Source organism: Arvicola amphibius, chromosome 6, assembly GCF_903992535.2.
Source record: "Arvicola amphibius chromosome 6, mArvAmp1.2, whole genome shotgun sequence".
Classification (NCBI taxonomy): Eukaryota; Metazoa; Chordata; class Mammalia; order Rodentia; family Cricetidae; genus Arvicola; species Arvicola amphibius.
The window spans coordinates 119,550,119-119,572,740 of NC_052052.2; the positions used below are offsets into that span (position 1 = coordinate 119,550,119).

The following is a 22,622-nucleotide window of genomic DNA, read 5'->3' on the forward strand; positions in this document are numbered from 1 at the left end:
CACAAACTTCTACCCACTATGAGAAAAACAGCGCAAGAAACTTCCAAAGCAGGACATAATTTGGAAAAAGAAAAAAGAAAAGAAAAGAAAAGAAAAGAATCCAATGAAAGCTCCTAAAACTTTCAAATCAATGGGGTTCCTCTCAGAGGGTTAAATAGCATGTCAGGAGTCTCTATTTGGTTTTGTGGCTTTTTCTACTTTTCATGAGAGTCTTCCTAAATAGCCAAGGCTCATCTTGAATTCATGGTCCTGCTTCCTTGACCTCCTGAGTTCTGTCACTGTGCCATATTTAAAACTGTATCTTTTCTGCATCTCAATAAACCTGTATCTAGTATAAGGCTTATCTTACCATGATAGTATTTATTCTTTTTATTAGAATATTAGAAATAGCAAGTACTTGAAATTTTTACCCTACTTAAACTATCAATTTTACTATAAGAAAAAAGAAAAATATTAAAGAAATGGATATGGGAGAGAAAGAAACAAATGGTTGGAGAGAAAATGGCAAGAAAAGGAAGAGAAAGACCAAGGGAAAGTCATAAACATGTTTCAAAGCAGCATGAGAGACAAGGGCCATGCCAGCGACCTGGGCTGGAGCACACCTGAGACAGTGAAATCTACAGGATCAGGTACAGGGGAGCAATTGCTGAGCAAGTGGGACAGACCCAGAGACAGCTGAGGGTCTGGGCATGAACCTGAAACTTTTGAAGGAATAAACCTAAGCCAAGACCTCTGCAGGTTTGGGCATGGGTCTGGGACCTCTGAGTGAGTAGACCTGAGCCAGGTCCTCTGTGGGTATGGATGCACTAGAGTCTGGGACCTCCAAGAGAGAAGATCAAAGCCAGATACCGTTGCAGGACCAACCCCAAGCCAGGGACCTTTGCAGGAACAATCCAGACTAGGGACATTTAAAGAAACAGCTCTGGGCCTGCAAGCTAGAACAAAGCAGGCCTGAGACAGCAAACTCCACAGGAACAGAGCAAACCCCAGGAGCACTGAGCGACCTGCAGGCACACAGAGTGACCAACATTATAACTAGAACCATGGCACTGACTATACCACGAGAAACATCTGAGCCATGGATCCACTGGCACCAAGAAGATTAATCACCAGAGTCACAGACAGCCCCAAACACACCAATTAGAGAAAAAGATGAGTAAACAAGGTAAGAACACATGCAATACCACAAAGAGCAACAGAAACCAGTAAAATCTAGAGACCCTACAACAGCAAAATTTGAACAACCAAATATAGATGAAGCAAAAGAAAATGATCTAAAAAAATAACTTCAGGTGAATGTTAAGAGGAAATGAGAAAATCCCTCAAAGAAATGGAGGAAAAGACAAATAAAAAATTGGAAGACATCAGCAAATCTCTTAAAGAAAACCAAGAAAAAGCAAACAAACATATAAAAAATATTCAAGACTTGAAAACTGAAATAGAGACAATAAAAAAAACACAAGCCGAGGAAATTATAGAAACAGAAATCATGAGAAAAAGATCAGGAACCACAAATGAAAAACATAAAAAGCAGAATACAAGAGATGGAAGAGAGGATCTCAAGCGCTGAAGATACAATAGAGGAAATAGACTCATCAGTCAAAAAATATTAAATCTAACAAAAGCTTAATACAAAATATCCAGGAAATATGGGACACCATGAAAAGGCCAAGCCTAAGAATAATAGGTATAGAAGAAGTTCAACTCAAAAGCACAGAAAATATATTTACAAAATCATAGAAGAAAACTTTCCCAACCTAAAGAAAGATATGCCTATGAAGATACAAAAGTGTACAGAACACCAAATAGACTAGATAAAAAAGTCCCCTCACCACATAATAATCAAAATACTAAATATACAGAATAAGTAAAGAATATTAAATAGAGCTGAAAAGGGGAAAAAGCCAACTAACATATAAAGGCAGACCTATCAGAATACACCTGACTTCTAATTGGAGACAAGGAAAGCCAGAAGGTCATGGTCAAGAGCAGACATTGAGAGACCATGGATGCCAGCCCAGACAACTATACCCAGCAAAACTTTCAATCACCATAGAAGGACAAAACAAGATATTCCATGACTAAACCAGATTTAACCAAAACCTAGCCATAAACCCAGCCATAAACAAAGTATTAGAAGGAAAACCCCAACCCAAGGATGTTGGCTACATCAACAAAACACAGACAATTGATGATCTCACATCAGCAAATCCCAAAGAAGGGGAAAATGCACAAATTAACATCACCAACAATGAAAACTAAATTAACAGGAGATAATAATCACTGGTTATTAATATCCCTTAATATAAATGGACTCAGGCTAACAGATTGGATACAAAAATAGAATCCATCTTCTGCTGCATACAAGAAACACACCTCAACCTCAAAAACAGACATTACCTCAGAGTGAAGGGTTGGGAAAAAAATTCCAATCAAATAGACTTAAGGAACAAGCTGGTGTAGCTATCCTAATATCTACTAAAATAGACTTTAAACTACAATCAATCAAAAGAGATAAAGAAGGTCATTTCATGTTAGTCACAGGAAAAATTCATCAAGAGGAAATCTCAATACTGAACATCTATGCCCCAAATACAAGGGGACCCTCTGTAGTAGAGTTTGAAGTCAGGAATTGTGATGCCTCCAGAAGTTCTTTTATTGTATAGGATTTTTTGACTATCCTGGGTTTTTTCCTTTTCCATTGAGTACCATTTTTTCAAAGTCTGTGAAGAATTTTGCTAGAATTTTGACAGGCATTGCGTTGAATCTGTAGATTGCTTTTGGTAAGATTGCCATTTTTACTATGTTAATTCTACCTACCCAAGAGCATGGGAGATCTTTCCACTTTCTGGTGACTTCCTCAATTTCTTTCTTCAAAGATTTAAAGTTCTTGTCATACAAGTCTTCTACTTGTTTGGTTAGAGTTACTCTGAGATATTTTATGCTATTTGTGGCTATTGTGAAGGGTGTTGATTCTCTGATTTCTTCCCTAGCCCCAAAAACTTAGACAACAATGAGGACACTAAGAGAGACAAATAAATCTAATCTACATGAGAAATAGAAAAAGACAAGATCTCCTGAGTAAATTGGGAGCATGGGGACCTTGGGGGAGGGTTGAAAGGGGAGAGTAGAGGCAGGGATGGGAGCAGAGAAAAATGTAGAGCTCAATAAAAATCAAGAAAAAAAGAAAAAAGCTCCCCCACAAAAAAAAGAAAAGAAAAGTATTGGGATTGTTCTTTGAAAGTCTGACTGAATTCATTGAGTCTGTATGGACCTGACCTTGTTTTGCAGGATAGGCTGGGAGGAGGTATATAATTATAACTTCAGTCTCATTGTCATAGAACTGTCTAATGGTTAACCTCTTAGTTTGATTTCAATAGGTCATAGGAATCAGGAAATACAAGTTCTTTCCAGTTTCCCAATTTACTGGCATCTAAGGTTTTTGTTGTTGTTTTTGTAGTTGTTGTTGTTGTTGCTATTTTTCTTGTTGCTGTTGTTTAGTTTTTTGAGATATGGTTGCTCTGCGTAACAGCCCTGGTTGTCCTGGAACTCCCTCTGTAGACCAGGCTGGCCTCAAATTCACATAGATCTGGCTACCTCTGCCTCCCTAGTGCTGGGATTATAAGCCTGTACCATCAGTAAATGGCTGGAATCTAAGATTTTAAGTTTTAAAACGTTACTAAATTTCACTGATATCTATTACAATGACTCCCTTTTTAAATTATTTTTATTGAGCTATATATTGTTCTCTGCTCCCCTCCCTCCCTCTCCCTTATCCCCATGCTCCCAATTTTCTCAGACGATGTTGTCTTTTTCTACTTCCCATGTAGATTATATTTATGTATGTATCTCTTAGGGTTCTCTTTGTTGTCTAGGTTCTCTGGAATTGTGAACTGTAGGCTTGTTTTTCTTTGCTTTATGTCTAAAAGCCACTTATGAGTGAGTACATATGATATTTGTCTTTCTGGGTCTGGATTACCTCACTCTGTGATGTTTTCCAGATGCATCCATTTGCCCACAAATTTCAAGATGTTATAATTTTTTCCATTTTATAAATGTACCTACCACATTTTCCTTATCCATTCTTTGGTCAAGGGGCATTTAGGTTGTTTCCAGGTTATGACTATGACAAATGATGCTGCTATGAACATAGTTAAGCACATGTCCTTGTGGTATGATTAAACATCCTTTGGGTATATACCCAAAAGTGGTATTACTGGGTCTTGAGGAAGGCTGTTTCCTAATTTTCTGAGAAATAAACATGCTGACATCCAAAGCAGATTTGCCAGTTTGCACTCCCACCAGCAATGTACAATGTAAAGGAGTGTTACTTTTACCCCACATCTTCTAAAGCATAAGTGTTTTTGACCTTGTCCATTCTTAGAGGTGTAAGATGGGATCTCAGAGTTATTTTGATTTGCATTTCTCTGATGACTAAAGATATTCAACATTTTCTTAAGTGTCTTCCAGTCATTTTCGATTTCTCTGTTCAAGCCAAGCGCTTGAAGCTTTAAACAGGGTGGTTACGGGCCCTGAGGAAGACGATTTTTGAATAAAACTTGCAAAAGGTAAGGCTTGGCCTTGTAGACCTTCCAGAAATAAAAACATTTCTGGGCAGAGAAAGCAGTCAGTGCAAAGCCTGAGGAAGGGAGCATGCCTAGATTGCTCCAAGGCAAACTTCATAGACCGGGCAGGATTGATGAGGAAGGCAGAAAGGTAAGGAGGCCAAGGTGTTACCGTTTCATTGAGCCCTTAAAAGGGCTTTGTCTTTTATTAGGGGTAAAATAGAACCATTATGGGATTTTAAACAGAATGGCATGACCTAAGTTATGACTTTAGAAAACACTAATGATAGCTTATGGTAGAGAGGATGTGGAAAAAGGGGAACACTTATCCATTGCTGGTAGGAATGCAAACTTGTGCAACCACTTTAGAAATTAGTGTGATGGTTTCTCAGAAAACTAGGAATCAACCTACCTCAGGATTCAGCAATACCACTTTTGGGAATATACCCAAAAGATGCTCAATCATACTACAAAAGCATTTGTTCAACTATCTTCATAGCAGCATTATTTGTAATAACCAGAACCTGGAAACAACCTAGATGCCCCTCAACCAAAGAATGGATAAAGAAAGTGTGGCACATCTACACATTAGACTACTACTCAGCGGAAAAAAAAATGACACCTTGAATTTTGCAAGCAAATGAATGGAATTAGAAAGCACTATCCTGAGCGAGGTAACCCAGACCCCAAAAAAACAAATATAGTATGTAGTCACTCATAAGTGGATACTAGGCATAAACAAAGGACATCGAGCCTACAGTTCATGATCCCAGAGAAACTAAGTAATAAGGTGAACCCAAAGAAAAACATATACAGACCCTCCTGGAAATTGGAAACAGACAAAAATTTGGGAGCATGGGGCAGGGGGGAAAGGAAGGGGAGAAGGAGGGCTTTGAGGAGAATTTGAGGGAATTGGACAATCAAGATGGAGGAAAGACAGATACAAGAGCAAGGAAAGAGATATTTTGATTGAGGGAACCATTAGGGAGGTATCAAGAAACCTGGATCTAGAATAATGCCCAAGAACTCACAGGGATGACCCCAGCTAAGACCCTAAGCAATAAAGAAGAGAGTGTCTGAACTGCCCTTACCCTGTAGTCATACTGATGATTATTTTAAATATCACCATAGAATATTTATTCAACAACAGATGGGAACAGAGGCAATGACCCATACCAGAGCACTGGAATGAGCTCCCAAGGTCCAGTTGAAGAGTGAAAGGAGTGAGAGCAAGGAATCCAAGACCATGAGGAGTTAATCCACTGAGAGAGTTTGCTTGAGCTCTCCAACTCCAACTGGACTGGGAATCAACTCTGAATTGGGTTAACAGTTGAAGCAGACTGAGGGGCCACTGATAACGACACTGGGATTTGTCTCTACAGCATGTACTGGCTTCTTGGGATCCTATTCTCTTCGGATGTAAGCCTTGCTCAACCTAGATGTAGTAGGGAGGGCCTTGGACTTTCTACAGGATGGGGTGCATGGCCCTCTCTTAAGATTGGAGGGGGTGGGGCGGGAGGGTCTGTGGAGGAGTGAGAGGGGGGTGGAAGGAGGGGAGAGGGTGGGAATTTGGATTGGTATTTTTAAGTAATAAAATAATAATAATAACAAATAAATAAATAAATATAAAAAACTGAAGGAAAAAACATATGATCATTTCATTAGATGCTGAAAAAGCATTTGACAAAATTCAGCACCCCTTTATGATAAAGGTCTTGGAGAGATTAGAGATACAGGGGTCATTCCTAAATATAATAAAGGCTATTTACAGCAAGCCGACAGCTAACATCAAATTAAATGGAGAGAAACTCAAGGCCATCCCACTAAATTCAGGAACACGACAAGGCTGTCCACTCTCTCCTTATCTCTTCAATATAGTGCTTGAAGTTCTAGCAATAGCAATAAGACAAAACAAGGGGATCAAGGGGATTCGAATTGGAAAGGAAGAAGTTAAAACTTTCGTTATTTGCTGATAATATGATAGTGTACATAAGAGACCCGAAAAACTCCACCAAAGAACTGCTACAGCTGATAAACTCCTTTAGTATCGTGGCAGGATACAAGATCAACTCCAAAATTTCAGTCGCCCTCCTATATACAAAGGATAAGGAAGCAGAGAAAGAAATCAGAGAAGCGTCACCTTTCACGATAGCCACAAATAGCATAAAATATCTTGGGGTAACTCTAACCAAGGAAGTGAAAGACCTATTTGGCAAGAACTTTAAGTCTTTGAAGAAAGAAATTGAAGAGGATACCAGAAAATGAAAGGATCTCCCTTGCTCTTGGACTGGGAGGATCAACATAGTAAAAATGCCAATACTACCAAAGGCAATCTATAGATTTAATGCAATCCCCTTAAAGATACCATCAAAATTCTTCACAGATCTTGAGAGGACAATAATCAACTTTATATGGAAAAACAAGAAACCCAGGATAGCCAAAAAAATCTTATACAATAAAGGTACTTCTGGAGGATTTACCATCCCTGACATCAAACTCTATTACAGAGCTACAGTATTGAAAACAGCTTGGTATTGGCATAAAAATAGAGAAGTTGACCAATGGAATCAAATAGAAGACCCAGATCTTAACCCACAAATCTATGAACACCTGATTTTTGATAAAGGAGCTAAAAGCACACAATGGAAGAAAGAAAGCATCTTCAACAAATGGTGCTGGCATAACTGGATGTCAACCTGTAGAAGAATGAAAGTAGATCCGTGTCTACCACCATGCACAAAACTCAAGTCCAAATGGATTAAAGACCTCGATATCAATCTGAACACACTGAACCTGTTAGAGGAGAAAGTGGGAAGTACTCTACAACATTTGGGCACAGGAGACCGCTTCCTACGCATAACCCCAGCTGCACAGACATTAAGGGCAACATTGAATAAATGGGACCTCATGAAGCTGAGCAGCTTCTGTAAAGCAAAGGACACTGTCACTAAGACAAAAAGGCAGCCTACTGACTGGGAAAAGATCTTCACCAACCCCGCAACAGACAAAGGACTGATCTCCAAAATATATAAGGAACTCAAGAGACTAGACTTTAAAATGCTAATTAACCCAATTAAAAAATGGGGCACTGAACTGAACAGAGAATTCTCAACAGAAGAAGTTCAAATGGCCAAAAGACACTTAAGGGCATGCTCATCCTCCTTAGCAATCAGGGAAACGCAAATCAAAACAACTTTGAGATACCATCTTACACCTGTCAGATTGGCTAAAATCAAAAACACCAATAATAGCCTTTGCTGGAGAGGATGTGGAGTAAGGGGTATACTCATCCATTGCTGGTGGGAATGCAAACTTGTGCAACCACTTTGGAAAACAGTGTGGAGGTTTCTCAGGAAATTTGGGATCATCTTACCCCAGGACCCAGCAATCCCACTCTTGGGAATTTACCCAAGAGAAGCCCAATCATATTACAAAAGCATTTGTTCAACTATGTTTATAGCAGCATTATTTGTAATAGCCAGAACCTGGAAACAACCTAGATGCCCTTCAGTGGAAGAATGGATGAAGAAACTGCGGAATATATACATGCTAGAATACTACTCAGCGGTAAAAAACAATGACATCTTGAATTTTGCATGCAAATGGAAGGAAATAGAAAACACCATCCTGAGTGAGGTAATCCAGGCCCAAAAAGATGAACATGGGATGTACTCACTCATAATTGGTTTCTAGCCATAAATAAAGGACATCGAGCCTATAATTCGTAAAAAATCCTAGAGAAGCTATATAAGAAGGTGAACCCAAAGAAAAACATATAGTTATCCTCCTGGATATTGGAAGTAGACAAGATTGCCGGACAAAAAATGGGAACATGGGGCTGGGGTGGGATGGGGGAATGGGGGGATAGGGAGAGAAAAGTGCGAAGTGGAGGATGGGAAGAGCTTGGGGGAATAGGATGGTTGGGATATAGGAAGAGTGGATATGGGACCAAGGAATTATATATCTTAGTTAAGGTAGCCATTCTAGGGTTGGCAGAGACTTGACTCTAGAGGGGTTCCCAGGTGTCCAGGAAGATGCCCCCAGCTAGGTCCTTGGGCAGCTGAGGAGAGGGAGCCAGAAATGTCCAGATCCTATTGCCATACTCATGAATATCTTGCATATCACCATAGAACCTTCACCTGGCATTGGATGGAGAAAATGACAGAGCCCCACATAGGAGCACCGGACTGAGTTCTCAAGGTCCTGATGAGGAGCAAAAGGAGGGAGATCATGAGCAAGGAAGCCAGGACTTTGAGGAGTGTGTTTACCCATTGAGACAGTGGGACAGATCTAACGGGAGGCCACCAAGTCCAGTTGGAATGGGACTGATGGAACAGGGGACCAAACTGGACTCTCTGAATGTGGCTGACGGTGGAGGAGGTCTGAGAAACCAAGGACAATGGCAATGAACATTAACTCTACAGCATGGACGGGCTCACTGTCAGCCTTGTCAGTTTGGCTGCTCACCTTCCTGGACTTAGGGAGAGATAGGAGGATCTTGGAGTTAACATAGTGAAGGGAACCCTGATGGTTCTTTGTCTTTGGAGAGGGGCGGAGTGGGGATATGGGTGGAAGGGAGGGGAGGGAAGGGGGAGGAGGAGGGGAGGAGATGGAAAAGAAAAAAAGAAAATAAAAAATAAAATAATAATAACAAATAAATGAATGAATAAATAAATAAATAAATAAATAAATGAAATCCCAATGTCTTCTTGGTTTATTATTCCATTAAGACTTAATAAGTAACATTCTTTATTTCTTCTGACCGATTTTTAGCTTACTTCTATTTTGTCAGAACAGTGACACCTGCTTTGTTTCCTAGGTCCATTTGCTTGGAATACATTTATCTGTCCTTTCACCCTAAGGTAATGTCTGTTTTTTACGGTGAGATGCATTTCTTAGAGGCAATAGATGGTTCTTGATTTTTATACAATCTGTTGCCCGGTATATTTTTATTTGGGAATTAATATTCAGAGTTAAAGGTGGATATTTATTGCTGCAATTTTGTTGATTTGTAGTATTTGACATATCCCTATTGATTGTTTACATATCTGTCTTTAAATAGTATCTTTTATTACTTGCTGCAGTCTCATGAATATGATTATCTTTATCTTTGGTCCAAAAGAGCTCTTTAAGTATCTTCTGTAAAAATTGATTTAGTGATCCTAAATTCTTTTACCCTGTTTTTATTGTCAACGTTTTTTCTTTTTTCCTTCAATTTTGAGAAATAATTTTGCTGTGTACATGTAGTCTAGTTGTCAACCATTGTCTTTCAGAGCATAAAAGATGCCATTCCAAGTCCTCCTGGCCTTTCAATTTCTATTGAGATACCAGCTGTTATTCTGATGGGCCTTCCTTTTTTGTCACTTAGTACTTCTCTCTCAAAGCTTTTCATAAATCTTTTTTCTACATATTTAGTGTCTTAACTATAATATGATGTGGGAATGCTTTGTTATACTATTATCTATTTGATGTTCTTAATGCCTCCAATACCTAGAAGGGCAGTTTTCCTCCTAGATTTGGAAAAATAAGTGCTATAACGTTACTTAAAATATTGTCTATGCCTTTTATTAGAGAATTATTCTACATCTTATGTTAATAATTTATGTATTTGGTCTTTTCACAGTATCTCATACATATTGAATGCACTATATATCATATTAATTTACCTTCATCATCATTTGAGTGTTCTACTTCCTCTACCCTGTCTTCAAACTCTCATATTCCGTACTCCAATTGATTTATTTTATTGGTGAAAGTTTCCATGGAGCATTTTATTTGACTTATTAACATTTTCATTTCCAATATTTCATTATGAGTTTTTTTCTAGTGTTTTTATTACTTTACTAAGCTCTACTTTCTATTCTCTCTTGATTCCCTTATTTCATTCAGTAGTTTGAGTTCACTTCAATTTCATTCATCAGTTTATTTTGTCCTACTTTGAAAGACTTATATTTATTCTTTCAAATTCTTTATATAAGATGTTCTCTAATTCACTCTCACTAGAAGTAATTACTGTGGAATTGGTTACTTTTGAAGCAATAATATTATCTTAGAATTTTGTGTTTATTGTGGGATTTTTTTTTGCATTGAGACTTGCATATTTGTGGTTAGGTTATTGGTTAGTAATTTTGTGGGGCTTTTTGAATCACTATCCATTAACATGTTAAAATATGTAATATGGACTATGTTGTATGAAATAGTTAATGTATCATTATCTTTCTGTGGTAGACTGGTGTTCAGGACAACAGATGCAATCTCTAGTACTTTACCAAGAGTAGAATACAGTGTGACAAACAGTAAGTATTAAACTGTGGTCCTAGTATAAGATATAGTAACAACCATATAGTAAGTAGCCATCCCCTAAACTCTAATGAAGAAAAGTAATTAAAATGTTATTTTAGTTATTGTGAGTAGAACCGGAAAAGATAGAGGAAGGAAAATATAAGAGGAAGTAAATATAAGGAAAGAAGAGTAGGTACAAAAGAAGGAAATGAGGCAATTTGAGTTAAAGGTGAAATGAAAAAAGAAAAGGCTTAAAAAATACAATTAGATAACCTAAAATAGTCCCAGATCCTCAGAGCCTAAAATACAGAGATTCCCACAAACCAGGCCAATATATGTCCAAAACTATGAAAAGAAATAAAAAGAAAAAATAGAGGGAAAAAAGTAGAGGGTAAGAACTGATCAAGGCCAAACTGGCCTGCTAACATGACACTGGGTATTTAAAAAGAAGGAAGAGGACATGGAGAGATGCTCAGCAATTCAGAGCTTGCTGTTCTCACAGAACATTAGGTTCCCAGCACCCACATTGTAGCTCACAACCATCCAGGACTCCAGTTCCAGAGGCTACAGTATCCTCTTCTGACATCCATGGGCAAGAGGCTATGTACACATACAGGCAAAATACCTACACCCATAAAATGCAAATAAATAAATCTTTAAAATAGCAATTAAAAATAAAATAAATGGGGAATAAATATGAGGGAGAGCTGAATGGGCCCAAGTTCTAAGATAACTATCTCACTAGTAGGTTGGTCCCATCAGTGGGTTTTCCTTCACATGACAAGTCACAAATACTGATCATATCTGTCATCCCTCTGAGTTGTTCCTCAAGGGTCCATTTCAATGGGGCCTTACTGCCACCACTATGGTCCTTCCCATGATAAGAGTACTGTTTAGATCCTGCGCCTGTGTTCCCCTAAGATTGTGACTCCAACCTTGTTTCTGCCTTTCTAAATACTGCTCTGTAAGTTTCCAGTTGTCTTTGCTATTAAATTAGAGACCTTTGTCCATCATTACATCTTCTAATAGCTGTTACTTAACTTTAATTATTTTATTTAAAATTTAATTTTTAATTCTCTGGAATTAAATTAAAATTTAACTTATAATTCTCAGGAAACTCTAGCACACTATACCTGTGGGTAATCTGCCATGTTCCAGAAACTGATAAACTAGTTTTGTATGGTTGTTTTATTGGAATGTTTGGATTTGTGTAGTTTTTTGTTGTTTGATAATGTATTGCCACCCTGTGACTCAAATCTAGAGCCTCATGGAAATTAGATAAGTGCTGTGCTACTAGGTTACATCTGAGTACATTGGGCTAGACTCTAAAGTCAGTTTTTAAAGTCTGTTTTTAGTCAATGCAATATAAATTTCAGATGTAGTCTATAAATTAAACAGAAGGCAAATGGAAAATGAACTCATTTTACAGTGGTGGCCTGGCTTGACTTCTGTAGAATCAAAGATATATAAAAGAATTAAAGGCCTATTTGCTGAACAGGAAGTCATCATTTCAGAATAGATGACATGATTTACATGATTCCAAATAACCCTTTATGTTGTGACTGTTGATTTTTATATATATAATTTTTTCAATTATATTCTTTATTGATTCTTTGAGATATTCACAGCGCAGCCCAATTCTGCTCACCTTCTAGTCCCCCCATATCCTCCCCTCACTACTGCAGCACCCCTCTACCTAAGAAAACAAAGCACAGTAAACAAGCAAGGAAACAAACAAAACAAAAACAAAAAAACAAACAAACAAAAATAACAACAAAAAATCACTATGCTTCTCCTTCTTTCTCGCCTCTCCAACACCCTTTTGCTCATCCTGGTGGCACTGAGGGCCTTGGTGTGTCACATAGTAAACCTTTTGTCCTATAAGCTTTACTAGAAAATGTTCATTGCAATTTCTGGTACACCATCATCACTGGAATTCCTCCGGGTTATCCTGCAGGCACCCCAAGTCTTGGAGAACCTATGGGTATTCTTCCACAGGAGCACTCCCTTCACAAGCTCCAGCAGGTTCTAGATGGGGTAGATGTTAGGGTGAGCCAACCCAAGGCCTGGGTGTGGTAGTAGGTGAGATAGTCAGTCTGGGCCACTGGGGCCACCCATCTCAGGTGAGAAAACAGAGTGCTACAGATTACTTAAAAGAAAACTTTGGAATATATCTGGATCCTCATCTATACTCTTAGTGTGGTTCAGTTTTAAGAATAATGATTAAACTAAAACTAAATTATCATACCAAGAAAATACATTGTTCTTAGAAATTCAGAACCAAATATACAGGTTCTTAAACTAACCGGAAATTACTGGCAATTGTCCAAATGATGTTCTATTCTACTAGGCCTATTCAAACCCATTTAAAATACAAAATTGCTGAAAATAAAAGTGAGTACCACACTTTTAAACATGAATTAGAATCATTGTTCTACATATTAACCAGCAATAAAGCATTAGAATTGGTGTAGACATTTATTTGAACAGAGCATTAGTCCTTTAAAATTAACCCTAACCACTGGCATATAAAACCTCCTACTGCTAAGGGGCAGTTAGTGCTAAGCAATAAACTCGCTTCTTATTGCTGCTGTAATAAATTGCCCCAAACATGCTTAAAAAAAAACTAAATTTGCTCTCTTACAATTCTGAAGGGCAGAACTCACAGACGTTCTCAGTGAGCTAAAGTTTGGGTATTGACAAGGCGGTTCCTTGCAGAAGCTTTCAAGTGAGACTGTTTACTCGCATCTTCCAGTTTCTAAAGGCTGAAAGCATGGCTCTATTTCAAAATCCATCCCAGTATCTTGTTACCTCTGTCAGACACCCCAAACTACTGACAAATTCTTCCATCTTCTTCATGTCAAAGCCCATAATAATGATCTTCAATAACATCTCATCTTCAATATAATCAAAACTGTAATGAATCTTTACCATGAAAGAAAACCTATTCACAGGTGTTGAGGATAAGTTCATCCTTCATTATACAGCCTCTCAACACAGTAAGGAGCGAGACAGTAGTATGGTTGTAACGACACTTGCCACCAAACCTGACAAACTGAATTCTATCCCCAGGACTTAGATAGTAGAAAGAGAAGATCCGCTTCTAACAGGTGTCCTCTGGCAGTGCTCATTGTGGCAAGAGGCCCTTACACACACACACACACACACACACACACACACACAATCATTTTCTCCCAGAACACAAAATGAAGACCTTGTGTTCTCTGGTGATTGTGGAGAAGTGTAAAAATTCTGTGGCTTGCTGAAGTGATAGAGAAGGGAAAGTACACCAAGCAGAGCCTGTTCCCATGATAAGATGTATCTAAGGGGAATGCAGAGGGCACTAAGAGGGGACTAAGTCTTCTGAAGAAGCATTTTGCGATGACTAAAGATGGAAGAGAAAATCAAGTGTTGTCAAATATATGGAGAAATGGGAAAACTCATAAACAACTGTTGTGTTTACAAAACTGCAAGCAGTTTCAAAAATAATTTGATAGTACCTTCATGTGCTGAACACAGTGGTGCCATATAAACCAATAAAGCCTAAAAGATGTCAACATAACACTCAACCCAACAAGGTGAAAAATGTGGAGATAACTATACATTCTTCCCAATTGTTCTAAGAGTACCCTACAGCATATATCAGTTTCTAGGCAAAACTAAATACATAAATAAGCTTAAGCCATTTAAATCATCCAGCAAATACCTTCCAATTACAATGGATAAAATGAGTAGTTAATAATATTAGACTATTTGGGAAAATCAGTAATGAATAAAAGAAATACTACATGTTTTAAAAACCACTAGACCAAAGAAGCCACAAATGCTATTTGAAATTACTGTGAGATAATTGCTTCTCAGGGGAAAATTTATATCTAAATATGCATACTGTAGTGGCATTTCATTTGTATTTTAATAAATAAAGTTTCCCTGGAGATCAGAGAGTAAAACAGCCCCAGTGGTCAGACTTACAGATCAGGCAGTAGTAACACACCCTTCTAATCCCAGTAGCTACACTAGTTGCCATAGAAACCAGACAATACATGCCTTTAATCCCAGAGGTGTATTCCTTTAATCTCAGCCCTAGAGAGAATTATAAAACAGGAGGAAACAGCTCTCAGTCACAGTCTCATTATGAGATTCTTGGAAGCAGGATTGCCATTTTTGGACTGAGGTCAAGGTAAGAGCCAGGGACTGGCTGATTTGCTTTTCAGATCTTCAGATTGAACCCCAACTTTCTGCCCCTGAGTTTTATTTATCCTGTTTCAGCCTACACTTTGTATATGTGCCTCAGATCCATAGTCCTAGAATTCTACATGAATACATTAGGAAACAAATAGTAATTTAAATCCAAAACTAGCAAGTAGAAAATAGTAAAGAGAGTGGATGAGGGGGATGAACTAGAACAAAGTTTCATGACAACTGTATGTGAAAATGCCATACTGAGAATGGCTAAGATCAAAAACACCAATGACAGCTTGCTTATGCTGTAGAGGATGTGGAGTAAGGGGAACACTCCTCCATTGCTGATGGAAATGCAAACCTCTACAACCACTATGGAAATTAGTATGGCAATGTCTCAGAAAATTGGAAATCAACCTACTTCAGGACCCAGCAATATTACTCTTGGGTGTATACCCAAATGATGATCAGTCATACTACACGGACATCTGTTCAACTATGTTCATAGCAGCATTATTTATAATAGACAGAACCTGGAAACAACCTAGATTCCCCTTAACTGAAGAATGAAGAAAATGTAGTACAATTACACAATGAAGTATGACTCAGCAGTAAAAAAACAATGACATCTTGAAATTTGCATGCAAATGGATGGAACTAGAAAAAAGCATCCTGAGTGAGGTAACTCAGACCCATAAAGATGAACATGGTATGTACTGAGTCATAAGTGGATACTAGCTGTAAAGCAAAGGATAACAAGCCTATAGCCCATGACCCTAAAGAAGGTAAATAACAAGGTGACAGAAAACATACATAGATCCACCTAGAAAGGGGAAATAGACAAGATTGCCTGACAAAATTAGGAGCATGGGGAGTGGGGCGAGAAGAAAGAGAGGAAGGAAAAGAGGAGAGGAGAAGGGAAGGGGGAAGGAGAACTTGAGGGAAATGGATATTCCAGATGGAGGAGGGGCAGAGATGAGAGCAAGGAAAGTAAGATTTTAATTGAGGGAGCCATTATAGGGCTAGCAAGAAACCCGACACTATAGAAATTCCCAAAAATCTACAAGGACAACACCAGCTAAGAACTTAAGCAATAGAGGAGAAGGTGCACAAACTGGCCTTGCACTGTAGTCAAATTGATATCTTTTTTCAATTGTTTTTATTAAGCTACATATTTTTCTCTGTTCCCCTCCATTCCTCTCCCTTTCCCTCCTACCCTCTCCCATAGTTCCCATGCTCCTAATTTACTCAGGAGATCTTGTCTTTTTCTACTTCCCATGTACATTAGATACATGAATGTCTCTCTTAGGGTTCTCTTTTTTGTCTAGGTTCTCTGGGATTGTGAATTGTAGACTGCTTTTTTTTGCTTCAGGTCTAAAAGCCATTTATGAGTAAGCACATATGATATTTGTCTTCCTGGATCTGGGTAACCTCAATCAATATGATGTTTTCTAGATCCATCCATTTGCCCACAAATTTCAAGATGTCATTATTTTTTTTTCTGCTGTGTAGTACTTCAATGTGTAAATGTACGACATTTTCTTTAGCCATTCTTCAATCGAGAGACATTTAGGTTGTTTCCAGGTTCTGGCTATGACAAACAATGCTACTATGAACATAGTTGAGCACATGTCCTTGTGACGAGCATTCTTTTGGTATATACCCTAAAATGGTATTGCTGGGTCTTGAGGTAGCTGGTTTCCTAATTATCTGAGAAATCACCATACTGATATCCAAAGGGGCTGTGCCAGCTTGCTCTCCCACCAGCAATGCAAGAGTGTTTCCTATACCCCATATTCCTTCCAGCATAAGTTGTCATCATTGTTTTTGACATTGACCATTCTTACATGTGTAAGATGGAATCTCAGAGTTGTTTTTATTTGTATTTCTCTAATGGCTAAGAATGTTGAGCATTTTCTTGAGTGTCTTTCAGCCATTTTAGATTCCTCTGTCGAGAGTTCTCTGATTAGGTCTGTACCACATTTTTTAGTTGAATTATTTGTTCTTTTGATGACCAATATCTTGAGTTCTTTGTATATTTTGGAAATCAGCCCTCTGTCTAATGTGGGGTTAGTGAAGATCTTTTCCTTTTCTGTAGGCCAGAGTTTTGTCTTCTCGACCATGTCTTTTGCTTTACAGAAGCTTTTCAGTTTCAGGAGGTCCCATTTATTAATTGTTTCTCTCAGTGTTTGTGCTACTGGGGTTATATTTAGGAAGTGGTCTACTGTGCCAATATGTTGAGTGTATTTCCCACTTTCTCTTTTATCAGTTTCATTGTGGTTGGTTTTATGTTGAGGTCTTTGATTCATTAGGACTGAAGTTTTGTGCATGGTGATAGATATGGATCTATTTTCATTCTTTTACATGCTGATATCCATATTTGTTAAATATGCTTTCTTTTTCCATTTTATAATTTTGCTTCTTTGTCAAAAATCAGGTGTTCATAGGTGTGTTGATTGATATCTGGGTCTTCAATTCAGTTCCATTTGTCCTCCTGTTTGCTTTTATGCCAATACCAGGCCATTTTCAGTATTGTAGCTCTGTAGTAGAGTTTGAAGTCAGAGATTGTGATGCCTCCAGAAGTTCCTTTATTGTACAGAATTGTTTTGGTTATCCTGGGTTTTTTGTTTTTCCTTATGAGGTTGAACATTGTTCTTTCGAGGTCTATAAAGAATTTTACTGAGATTTTGATGGGTATTGCATTGAATCGGTAAACTGTGTTTGGTAAGATTGCCATTTTTACTATGTTAATTCTGCCTACCCAAGAGCATGGGAGATTTTTTCATTTTCTGGTATCTTTTTCACTTTCTTTCTTCAAAGATTTAAAGTTCTTTTTTTTTCTAAGCAACTTTTTTTTCTTCAGTTGAATATTTTGCTTTCTTTTTTTTTAATTAAAAATTTCTGCCTCCTCCCCGCCTCCCAATTACCCCCCTCCCTAGCCACTACCCCTCCCTCTCCTGTCTAGAGAGCAGTAAGGGTTCCCTGCTCTGTGGGAAGTCCAAGTTCCACCCCCCCCCTCGATCCAGGTCTAGCAAGGTGAGCATCCAAACAGGCCAGGACCCCCAAAGCTTAAAGTTCTTGTCATACAGTTCTTCCATTTGTTTAGTTAGAGTTACTCCAAGATATTTTATGTTATTCACATTGATAAATATCTTAAATGTCACCAAAGAACATTCATCTAGCAACTGATGGAAACAGAAGCAGAGACCCACAGTGGCGCACTGGACTGAGCTCCCAAAGTCCAATTGAAAAGTGGGAAGAATGAGATTATGAGCAAAGAGGTCAAGATCATGAATGATTCACTCACTGAAATAGTTTACCTGAGCTAATGGGAGCTCACCAACTCCAGTCGGATAGGGAAGGAACCAGCATAGGACCAAACTAGACCCTCTGAATGTGGGTGACAGTTGTATGGCTGGGGCAGACTGTGGGTTCACTGTCAGTAGCACCAGGATTTATCCCTACTGCTTGTACTGGCTTTTTGGGAACCCATTCTCTTTGAAAGGATACCTTGTTCAACATAGGTATAGTGGGGGGATGGACTTTGAACCTTCCTCAAAGCAATGTGCCTCATCTTCTCTAAATAGTATATGGGAATGAGGGGCGGGTAAGTGAAGGGAATGGGAGGAGGGGAGGGAGTGGAAACAGATTGGTGTGTAGAGTGAAAAATGATAGTTTGTTTTCTTTCTTAGAAATGAAAAGAAAAAATGCTATTACTTTGCTTGCTAACTTAAAATTAATTTTAAAAAGAGTAGAAGTAAATAAAATAGAATGTAAAAAAAAGAAAAATTTAAGGAGATCACTGTAAAGAATCAATAAAATTTCAGAGATGAATATGATGAAAATATGCATTTTGTTGTGTATAAAACATGTATATAAAAATGTCACAGGAAAACCCATTATTACATATAATTAATAGATCCTAATAAAAGGACATTTTAAAAGAATCAACAAAATTAATAAGCCTTAAGCTAAGATCACCAAGGAAAAGACAGATAACAGTTATTAAAATCAAAAATAAGAGAGGGAACATCTACTGATCTTATATAAATTAAAGCATGACAAAATTCTTCACAGACCTTGAGAGGACAATAATCAACTTTGTATGGAAAAACAAGAAACCCAGGATAGCCAAAACAATCTTATACAATAAAGGAACTTCTGGAGGCATTACTATCCCTGACTTCAAACTCTATTACAGAGCTACAGTATTGAAAACAGCGTGGTATTGGCATAAAAACAGAGAAGTTGTCCAATGGAATCGAACAGAAGACCCGGATCTTAACCCACAAACCTATGAACACCTGATTTTTGACAAAGGAGCCATAAGTACACAATGGAAGAAAGAGGGCAGGCATCTTCAACAAATGGTGCTGGCATAACTGGATGTCAACCTGTAGAAGAATGAAAGTAGATCCATATCTATCACCATGCACAAAACTCAAGTCCAAATGGATTAAAGACCTCAATATTAATTGGAACACACTGAGCCTGATAGAGGAGAAAGTGGGAAGTACTCTACAACATATGGGCACAGGAGACTGTTTCCTACAATTAACCCCAGCAGCACAGACATTGAGGGCAACATTGAATAAATGGGACCTCCTGAAACTGAGAAGCTTCTGTAAAGCAAAGGACATGGTCATTAAGACAAAAGGGCTACCTACTGACTGGGAGAAGATCTTCACCAACCCTGCAACAGACAAAGGTCTGATCTCCAAAATATATAAAGAACTCAAGAAACTAGACTTTAAAATGGTAATTAACCCAATTAAAAATGGGGCTCTGAACTGAACAGAATTCTCAACAGAAGAAGTCCAAATGGCCAAAAGATACTTAAGATCATGTTCAACCTCCTTAGCTATCAGGGAAATGCAAATCAAAACAACTTTGAGATACCATCTTACACCTGTCAGATTGGCTAAAATCAAAAACACCAATGATAGCCTTTGCTGGAGAGGTTGTCGGGTAAGGGGTACACTCATCCATTGCTGGTGGGAATGCACACTTGAGCAACCACTTTGGAAAGCAGTGTGGCAGTTTCTCTGGAAATTCGGGATCAACCTACCCCAGGACCCAGCAATTCCACTCTTGGGAATTTACCCAAGAGATGCCCAATCATACTACAAAAGCATCTGCTCAACTATGTTCATAGCAGCATTATTTGTAATAGCCAGAACCTAGAAACAACCTAGATGCCCTTCAGTAGAAGAATGGGTGAAGAAACTGTGTAACGTATACATATTAGAGTACTACTCAGCGGTAAAAAAACAATGACATCTTGAATTTTGCATGCAAATGGATGGAAATAGAAAACACTATTCTGAGTGAGGTAACCCAGACCCAAAAAGATGAATATGGGATGTACTCACTCATAATCGGTTTTTAGCCATAAATAAAGGACATCGAGCCTATAATTCGTGATCCTTGAGAAGACAATAAGAAGGTGAAACCAAAGAAAACATATAGTTATCCTCCTGGATATTAGAAGTAGGCAAGTTTGCCGGGCAAAAATTGGGAACTTGGGGGTGGGGTGGGTTGGGAGCAAGGGGAGATGGGGAGAGAAAAGCGTGAGGGGGAGGATAGGGAGAGCTTGGGGGAATGGGATTCTTGGGATATAGAAAGGGTGGATATAGGAGCAGGGAAGCATATATCCAATTAAGGGAGCCATCTTAGGATTATTAAGAGATTTGACTCTAGAGGGGTTCCCAGGTATCCAGGGAGATGCCCCCAGCTAGTTCCATGGGCAGCTGAGAAGAGGGAGCCAGAAAAGGCCAGATCCTATAGCCATACTGATGATTATCTTGCATATCACCATAGAACCTTCATCTGGCGATGGATGGAGATAGAGACAGAGCCCCACACTGAAGCACCGGACTGAGCTCCTAAAGTCCTGATGAGGAGCAGAAGGAGAGAGAACATGAGAAAGAAAGTCAGGACCGTGAGGGAACCTTCATCTGGCGATGGATGGAGAAAGAGACAGAGCCACACATTGGTGCACCAGACTGAGCTCCCAAGGTCCAAATGAGGAGCAGAAGGAGGGAAAACATGAGCAAGGAAGTCTGGACTGCAAGGAGTGCTCCCACCCACTGAGATGGTGGGGCTGATCTATTCGGAGCTTACTAAGCCCAGCTGGACTGGGACTGAAAAAGTATGGGATAAAACCGGACTCCCTGAATATGGCGGACAATGAGGGCTGCTGAGAAGCCAAGGACAATGACACTGGATTTGGATCCTACTACGCATACTGGCTTTGGGGGGGCCTGGCCTGTTTGGATGCTTACCTTCCTAGACCTGGATGGAGGGGGGAGGAACTTGGACTTCCCACAGGGCAGGGAACCCTTACTGCTCTCTGGACAGGAGAGGGAGGGGGAGTGGAGGGGGGAGGGGGGTAAATGGGAGGCGGGGAGGAGGCAGAAATTTTTTTTAAGTTTCTTCTAATGCTGTCATAATATTTATTTATTTTTTATTAAAAGTTTCGATCTCCTCCCCTTCTCCTCCCCCTTCCCTCCCCTCCCCTCCACCCATACCCCCACTCCCTCCCTCTCCAGGCCAAGAAGCCATCAGGGTTCCCTACTCTATGTTAAGTCCAAGGTCCTCCCAACTCCCCCCAGGTCCAGGAAGGGGATCAACCAAGCTGACAAGGCCCACACTGAGCCCGTCCATGCCGTAGAATCCAAGCCCATTGCCATTGTCCTTGGCTTCTCAGTCAGCCTCCACCGTCGGCCACATTCAGAGAGTCCGGTTTGGTTGCATATTCCATCAGTCCCATTCCAACTGGAGTTGGTGATCTCCCGTTATTTCTGTCCTACCGTCTCCATGGGTGAACGCACCCCTCACGGTCCTGACTTTCTTTCTCATGTTCTCCCTCCTTCTGCTCCTCATCAGGACCTTGGGAACTTAGTCCGGTGCTCCAATGTGGGGCTCAGTCATTTTCTTCATCTATCGCCAGGTGGAGGTTCTATGGTGATATGCAAGAAATTCATCAGTATGGCTATAGGATCTGGCCTTTTCTGGCTCCCTCTTCTCGGCTGCCCAAGGAACTAGCTGGGGCATCTTCCTGGAAACCCAGGAACCCCTCTAGAGTCAAGTCTCTTGACAACCCTCAGATGGCTCCCTTAATAAGATATATGCTTCCCTGCTCCCATATCCACCCTTTCTATATCCCAAGCATCCCATTCCTCCGAGCTCTCCCCATTCTCCCCTTCATGCTTTTCTCTCCCCATCTCCCCTTGCTCCCAACCCACCCCACCCCCAAGTTCCCAATTTTTGTCCGGCGATCTTGTCTACTTCCAATATCCAGGAGGATTACTATATGTTTTTCTTTGGGTTCACCTTCTTATTGTCTTCTCAAGGATCACGAATTATAGGCTTGATGTCCTTTATTTATGGCTAAAAACCGATTATGAGTGAGTACATCCCATATTCATCTTTTTGGGTCTGGGTTACCTCACTCAGAATAGTGTTTTCTATTTCCATCCATTTGCATGCAAAATTCAAGATGTCGTTGTTTTTTACCGCTGAGTAGTATTCTAACATGTATATGTTACACAGTTTCTTCATCCATTCTTCTACTGAAGGGCATCTAGGTTG

The 22,622-nt window shown here is 39.3% G+C and overlaps 1 protein-coding gene across 1 annotated transcript in view; it reads right to left on the bottom strand.

Moving 5' to 3' along the window:
* The window catches only part of Sugct (succinyl-CoA:glutarate-CoA transferase), a 714,904-nt gene that overhangs the window by 560,335 nt on the left and 131,947 nt on the right, over positions 1–22,622 (bottom strand).